The sequence below is a fragment of the Bombyx mori genome, chromosome 9 (genome assembly GCF_030269925.1).
Source record: "Bombyx mori chromosome 9, ASM3026992v2".
NCBI classification, from domain to species: Eukaryota; Metazoa; Arthropoda; class Insecta; order Lepidoptera; family Bombycidae; genus Bombyx; species Bombyx mori.
The window spans coordinates 13,027,477-13,036,071 of NC_085115.1; the positions used below are offsets into that span (position 1 = coordinate 13,027,477).

General features: G+C 35.5%; 2 long non-coding RNA genes across 2 annotated transcripts; one reads left to right on the forward strand and one right to left on the reverse strand.

Moving 5' to 3' along the window:
- Window positions 1–1,084: 1,084 nt before the first annotated feature.
- Window positions 1,085–2,397, reverse strand: LOC134199402 (uncharacterized). The gene is made up of 2 exons (XR_009973885.1): window positions 2,104–2,397; window positions 1,085–2,019 (listed from the first exon to the last, which is right to left on the reverse strand). It is a non-coding gene; the product is annotated as an uncharacterized LOC134199402 (long non-coding RNA).
- A 7-nt stretch (window positions 2,398–2,404) lies between these two features.
- LOC105842950 (uncharacterized) lies at window positions 2,405–3,224 on the forward strand. Its single transcript, XR_001140295.4, has 2 exons — window positions 2,405–2,571; window positions 2,881–3,224. It is a non-coding gene; the product is annotated as an uncharacterized LOC105842950 (long non-coding RNA).
- Window positions 3,225–8,595: the final 5,371 nt, after the last annotated feature.

Below are 8,595 nucleotides of genomic sequence, written 5' to 3' on the forward strand. Positions count from 1 at the left end.
CTTTTCATTATAGGTTTTACAATAAATTTAGCTTTTCTGAGGTTTTGGGGTGTATAGATGGCACTCATTTGCACTTACAGATCTTCTGTATATGAAGAAAGGTTTTAGAACCGCAAGCATTATCATTTCAAGAATGTGCAAATAGTAAGTATTTTGCTGAAGCCTATCATTCACAATAACAAACATTTGATAGTACTTATCTAAAGAATTAAATTTTTCAGATCTGTGATAGTGATCTTAACATTTTAAGTATTGATGCACCATTTCATGATACATTTGTCTGGCTTAACACTGAACTGAATATGCTTATGCAGGACCTGCACCATAATGATAAAAAAGTTTTGTTTTTAGGCAAGTAAAACATCATGAGCTCTGTCTCAGTAACCTGACTACAAAATAATACTCAATCTAAAAGTATATTTAAAACTGGGAAGGCCATTAATATATAGTACTATAGTAATGTTTATTGTCATACCAGGAACACTGTTGACCATTGTGAGTATTGAAAGCCAGTTGGAGATGCTTGTTGGCACATAGAGTACTGCATTATGATTATCATATGATGGCCAAGACCATAATTGTTAGCTTGTATTGCATAACATGGCAAACACAAATGGGTTTCCAGTGCCCCAATTCTCTGATGAAGATGCTGAAATTGATGTTTCTTATCAAATTCATAACATTGTATATTTTGGGAGAGAAGAGGAAACACAGCACTTAGCACCATGTCAACATTCAAGGGTGGTTCAATTGGATTGTGGAGAACAGACATTAAATTTATCAACTATTTGAAAGCAAAATTGTGAGGTTGTTTTATTAAGACAATGTTTTAATCTGTCGTGCTCAATTTGTTCTGTATCATTTTATCTTTATGTTAACCCCGTTTGTATGTTGTGTTGTTATATATATTATTGTATATACTGCTGTTTTAAATAATAGAATAGAATGAATAACAAATCGACTAGCTATAATTCTTCTAGATTTTGTTGGATACTTACTTACAAAATGAAAAACATAATTCATAATTTAGACAAAATGTGGATCAACCACCACTGATTATTGTTCATTATGATAAGTTTGATAATTTTTTTTTTTGTGTAATTTCGTTTTATTTGAATAATAATTTTTAAATTAGCAAATCATAGTTTGTTTGTAATACATGTCCAACTTCTTGCCGCATGAAAATTGAAGCCACAATTGAAATATAATATCGACTGTGCCGATAATAACTTCAAAGAAATACATATAACTAAACTTGGGGTCGAGGTAAGTAGGATGATAGCAAGGTGATAGCTCTATAACCCTATAGACTAGAAACAGAACATGCCAAATACTGGTATTCTACTAATGGTAAGACCACTTGTGAGTCCGCACGAGTAGGTACCGACACCCCGCCTATTTCTACCGTGAAGCAGTAATGCGTTTCGTCTTGAAGGGTGGAGCAGCCGTTGTAACTATACTGAGACCTTAGAACTTATATCTCAAGTTGGGTGGCGCATTTATGTTGTAGATGTCTATGAGCTCCAGTAACCACTTAACACCAGGTGGGCTGTAAGCTCGTCCACCCATCTAAGCAATAAAAAAAAAATAGTCATTTTGAAATGCTAAGTTGAGAGTAGTTTTATTAGCGTAAAATATACTCATGAGTTTCATAAAATTTACTGTAGTACCAGCCTAAAGTAAAACGTATATATTTGGATTTGCTTGACTATTATTAAGTAAAAAGCGCTATTTTGTTTTTATGGTAACATAAACTATTACGGACACAGCTAAAATTAAAAAAAAAATGGATCATATTATTTTAAACAAGGTTTTTGCCGATATTGGTCAATTCCTTAAAAAAATTTAACTGAGATACATATATCTCGGCTGGAAGATGCGCGGCCTCTGCCTGCGTACGAGCAGCCTCTGCTGAAATGAAAGCTGCATGAGCCAGTGTTTCGCCTTAGTTTCCATTTTCTCCTCTTTCTACAACTACAACCCACGATGTGTCTACTCTTGTTTGTTGTCCGCTAGAGTCTAGATAATATAATGATTGATTAACATTCTTACTGCAGTAAGTGAGTGCAAAGAGTACCTGGTTATTGAATAAAAATAACTTACTAAATATCGGCCTGATATTTGCAATGAAGCTTCTCTTAAGATGGCTTCGTCGACGAAAAACTGGACCAATTATAAAAATAAATATTTATTAATTGTCTTAAAATATGAGATTCATTTGTTTAAAAATATATAGAACATTAAGTTAATGTCTCTGACATGCAGTTTCCTATTCACGTCATATTGCCCATGACCTTGGGTGAACATTATTTTGAATAGTCTGCACAGCTTTTATTTCCCCTCAAGCTGTGAAAGAGTGCACTATATTTCTGCCTACTCTTGCCAAGTCAAGCAAATCCACTATCTATTAGGGGAAAGTGGGGGAAACGCGAACGCTGGGTAATGCCGAATTCAATGGTTCTAATATGTTAGAAAGATATATCCTAATTTTATTTGCCGCCATTTCGGAGATCACGCCACCACTGATGCCAGTCAATAACACGGGAGACGCGGACACACGTACTTAAAAAGGTATGCATTTTTCAATATTTTGTATGTTTTAGATGTATTTTTTTGGTAAATTCAAGTTGATGTAACTTTATTTCTATCTACAATAATAATTCAGCTTTTACATAGTGGAATAATCACATATTACTCAGCTAAATGATAATGATGTAGTAGGCAAAATAAATTTAACCAAAATTGATTTTTGACCTTTAATTATTTTCGATTCCGCGGGGTAAAGACGAACACTCCATGTCGGGCAATTTCGAACATTCGCCGTTACCCCACTCCCGTTTGTTAGTACCCCGTTCAACTTTTTTTTAAATATTATTACAGATGCCTTGTACTTACAAAAGAAAGACCGAACTGAAGTATAGTTTAGAAGATCTCAAAAAGGCTATAGACGATGTTAAAACCAAAAACTCTCCCTGCGTAAAGCAGCAGAAACATATCATGTTCCAAAAACCACTAATTTTGACCATCTAATGAAAGAAGTGTTAATACAGCCATGGTTGGATGAAAACCTTTATTTACAGACGATCAGGAAACGTAAGAAATCAAGAAGAAAACGGAAAGATGGCAAAAAAGGAACCCAAATAAAAAGACTGAAATGTAATGAGAGAACACCTTCAAACAAGAAGTATGAAATATTATTAAAGAATTTGAACAATATAAAAAAATACTTTAGTGACTCTAGTCAAAATACGAAAAAAAAAAGGCGAAAAAGAAAATAAAGACTACTTTTGTTTTTTTGTAGAAATAAATATATTGATCCTCCCGTTGAAGACTAGATTGTGTGCTATGTGTGAAAAAATGGGCTCACGAGAGTTGTACTGACGGACAGTCAACATCGTTGGGTTTTAAATGTGATCTATGTCGTTAATAATGTTGGTTCGTAATCACCCCACTTGGTGTTCGTATTTACCCGACTGATGTCGGGAAAAGCCGAACACTAAGGGTTTTGTTTTTCTTTCATATTGTTGCAGTTTATTAAAATAATATAAATGATGATTAGTGAATAAGTTAGACAGATAAGTAAACTTTATAATAAAAAAAAATTTAAAAATCTGTGATTAAATTCCATTGTTTTATTTAAGTTTTCCCTTAGGTGTTCGTATATCCCCTACGTGATAAAGAATAGCAGCATCTCTCCTAGAATATCGTCGACTGGTTGGATAAAACCATCAAACTAACTCATTTATTTTAGAATTTAATTTGAAATCGTCGTGGCCTAAGCGGTGTAGTAAAGACGGCCGACTTTCTAATACCGATGCGATTGAACCAGTGTTATAATCCCGCAGGCAGATATCAATAAATCCAATGAAACATGTAGGACATATATACATGGAGGACTTCCACGGTTAAGGATTCATTCATCTTTTATTTAAAATCTAACTCGCAAATATTCTTTAAGAAATCGTTGGCGGCAGGGCGTTTGATTAACCCGCAAGACCACCATTCCGCCCATTTCTACCGCGAAGCAGTAATGCGTTGCAGTTTAAAGAATGGGGCAGCCGTTTTTGTATACAGTTGAGACTCAGACCTTGTTTCTAAAGGTGGGGGGCGGCATTCACGTTGTGAGGTCTATACCTCTTAACACTAGATGGGTTGTGAGCTTATGTACTTACTTAATTGATAATGAAATTAATAAATTAGGCTATAATTTTGATCCATTATTTTTTAAAACAGGTACGTAACGTACTTATACAACTATTTTTTTATTACAAATTAACAAATGATTACAAAAAAAATGTTATCAGTGTTTGATATTACACAATTACATTTTTATAGCTATTATTCAAAATAAAGCAAAAATTATTATTAGATCACTTATTTTTAGTAACGCTTCATCGAAAAGAACAGAATTAGCAGCTCTCACTTGGCGTTTCAAACGTGAATTCCACTTGAACATTTTGAAATGTTTTTAGGTGACGCGCTTTTATAAATTCATTTGCTGGTTTGTTCAGCAAAAAAAAAAAAGTTATGTGGCTTTTTAGTGCCAATTATTGCTACCCGATTGCGACTGGCGCTAGTTGTATGATAGAAAACTGCAGTAAGCGGTAAGCGAACAATCGCGGTACGTGGTACGAAATAATTTGACGTTTTGCGATCGGTCGCGACGCGTCTGCACAACATCTGCAAAATTGTGGCTGTCGCAAATTTTTACGTGATCAGGGGGCGGTTTGTTATCGCTAGAAATGGTCGCGGCAGCGGCGACCGACTGATCCGTGTGAATCATTGTGTGATGCCGTTTATTACATTTACGACATGAACCGAACCTGCAGTTTGATACTGAATGTCCTGTTCGTAAACAATTAGGACACAAGTTATTGTCCTGAACGAATTTCAGTTTTTTTTGTAAATTAAAGTCAATAAAAGATTGACAAGTGTATAGTGGATGATAATTCTCGCATAATAAGCAAGCGCGTGGTTTTTTATATTGTTGTTGTGAACTATTTGTAGTGAGTGATACTGGAGACACATGGCAGTGGACCTTAGACGTAGGCACTTGTTTATTCGCTTTATTGTTAGTGCTATGTGTAACCAATAATGTTTCTAACATGTCTGCCCTATTTTTGAGAAAAGTTATTAAATTATCTACCTTAAATGCGGTGTAGTTTGTTTGGAAGTGTCGCCACTGCTAACGGCGGGAATGGAACTTCGGTATTGCTCCCATTCTCGTTCGGTGGTGCTATCTAATTTACAAACTACCATATATATGATGAGTGTATCCCACGATTCTACCGGTTCGTTAAGTAGTTTTAAAGCGCGTAAGTTTTTCAAGATAGTGTCTATTAATTTACGAATATGAGTAGGTGACTCGTTAACTAGACTTTGAATAGAAAATAGGGCTTTAACATGATTGTGAACTAGCAACCTAGTGTTGTTGTACCTGTTGCAAATTAAATCCCATGCTACTGTGTAATTATTAGAGGAGAATTCCAAAGAATCAATAACCAATGCCGCAACGCTTTTTAATGAAGATTTTAGGTAATGAAACTTTTGGATTGGAGTAATATCCGCATTGTTGTGTACTAAAGAGAGAAAAGTGTCCCTGTACTCCAGCCAGTGCTCATATGATCCGTCAAAGGTAGGCATAGCTATGGTAGGCAGTTTTACAGCGTGTGAGCCTGGATGTGAGCTGTGTGCAACCTCACTAGATGAAAGTAAGCTTTTAGCTTGAGCTATAATGGTGTAGTAAGCACTTTCAAAACCTTCGCGTAATTCCAGTTGTTGGAAAAGGTCATGATCGTTGACTGATAGTTCAATCTCGCTTTGTATTTCACTGAACTCATCAAACATTTTAGAAGCCGTCGAAAGCCGTAATTCTAATTCTGCGCGTTTATTTGTACATGAAACTAGTGAGTTCTGATCCAAGCTATTAATTTGTTTCGTTAAAACTGTTAATCTGCCTCTAATAATACCTCTTTTTTTAATTAAATTGGACAGAGGGTCATTGCTTTTTGAAATTGGACTTTTGGAAGATTTTTCTGGAATCATTAATTTCTCGGTGCTCATTTTGGTGGGTGATGGAAAAACACGGAGTACTTACGGTTTTCGTTCTAGGTAAGCTACGTGTAGTAAGTTCTGCACGGTAGGTAGCCACGACAAAATGGCGACCCGTAGACGCAATTAACACTGGAATTTGCAGATAGAACGCTATTAGCACAGGTAGGCAATGAGGATGGGAAGGAAACTAGTGGCCGTCTTACCGAAATACACCGTTTGCGATGCTGATCACTCTGTTCTCTGGCGGTTGGAAGCTGATCCGTCTTCGTAAGGTGGGTGAAATTATTCGGCTCGATGGACCAATGTTGGCGAGGAAGAGGAGGCAAGCAGTGGTGTACAGACGAAATGAATGTTTTATTTTTCCTTCTAAATTATATTTGAAATAACGGCCGTGACAATATACAGGTACATAGGTGTTGTGCGTAAGGTTGCTGCGAGAGAAGTGTCGGTGCGGTTGCAGTAGTGCTCGTTGACCCATTTCTTTTTTTTGGTAGTTTTTGTGCGCATAGACATGTGCGCATAGACAGTTATATACATGTGTTGTGTCAAACACATGGCAGTGTGTGTAATGTTTTTATTTATTGATTTGATGTATTTTTTATTTTAAAATTTTAACATTCTGCACTCCTTCTCTATATTCTCTATAAGTGTAAGAAATTTCATACTCCTCCGTCTGGGCAATTTTCGTAAAAAGGGGTACAATATTTTTGGCCCCAACACATCATATTGAGAACTTTCATTTTTCCTTACAAATTTGAAGCATTTCTCCATAACAATGTGTCCTCGAAGCGCCTTTAATAGAAAGTAGTGAAAGCTAAAACAGTGTCTTAGTGTGAATACGTTACGAGGCAAATTATCATAATAAGTGTCAAGATTCCACAACTCGAACTTTAAAAAAAAGACATCATGGAGTTTTTTCGGTTTTCGCTGGTCGTGAAATTAATTAAATAAAACTAATTTTAAGCCTTAATTTCGGATTGAACCGTTTCAATTTTTTTTATTGCTTAGATAGGTTGACGAGCTCGCAGCCCACCTGGTGTTAAGTGGTTACTAGAGCCCATAGACATCTACAACCTAAATGCGCCACGACCTTGATATATAAGTTCTAACATCTCAGTATAGTTACAACGGCTGCCCTACCCTTACTGCTTGACGGCAGAAATAGGCAGGGCCGTGGTAACTACCAGCGCGGACTTACAAGAGGACCTACAACCAGTAAAAACAATTACACACAATAATGTACTTGGACTACGTGCGTTCTTAATAGTCGCTTTTTTTATCCATACGCGATGTGATTTACAACAACAGCATTGCTATTATCAGAAATCACTAATTCACTATTATAGATAACATTTATTTAAAACAATAACAGCTCAAATTACACATGTAAATAGTGCGATAGTTATTTTATTCTTATTCCAATGCTCTGTTGTAAAACATAAATAAAACCAAAAAATATTTACAACCGAAAATATCTTATTTAACGAACATTTACTGTAATCTATGTAGAAACATATTTGGCTACGGCATCTATCTTTTACACCCTGTATAAGAGATTGTGATCTTCTGTGATCAAGAAAAATTCAAAGTATTCGAAATATTTTAGCCAGGAGCTCGGCTGTGCCCTTGGTATTGATGATTTCTATGAGCAAAGGCGACCACTCATCAAAAAGCAAATGGCGGTATGCTTGTCTTGCCTACGAAGTCAACAAAAACAAAAACATCGGTGACACTAAATATGAAAATAATAAAATAAGTTTGAATTATGTCACAAAAGAATTGTCACGGTATTGCGATTTGTATCTATGTTCCCCAAAAAAGTGTTTCGGACAGAAATCATATTCAAATCGATTATAGCCGCTCCGTGAAGCACGCGTTTAATCTTAGTAGGCGACAAGACGAACGCAATAAAATTATAATAATTGAACCTTCAAGTAATTTCGACGCTGAGCAAAAATCAAGATGAACGAGAAATAAACTCACTTATATCCCCAAGCTGTGCTCTGGAAAGGCAGGTGCGTTTACTTCGCAAAATGAACTTCATGACTTATTTACATAAACAGATAGACAAAGGTCTTTGTGTGAAATTTTAGCAAAGATTTTAGGGAGAGAAATTTTGGCGTCTACAAAGACTTAAGTCTTTTTAATGAGATCGGCAGTAGTTATTTCGATTTTATTTTATTAAATTTTCACGTGTAAAATTGGTTTGGCTTTGACTTTTATTGCCTTAATAGGTACACGAAATTGCGTCAAATCTCGACCGAATTGCTCTCGGACATGACCGATACCAGGAGCACAGCCGCGCAATTGACTAAGGCAATACCATCAAGTTTTCAATTTTAATTTACGAACGCAATTTTTTTTTTTGTTGTTGGTAATCATTTGAAATGAAACAGACAAAAAGAAATGATTCGGTTTTTTTTTAGATATTTTATTTTGTAGTTAAGATGTCTAGCTAGACTAGGTCTAATAGTTCATTAAATAAACGAACCGGCATATTAAATTCGAATGACGTATGAGTCATAGAGTGACCGTACCTTA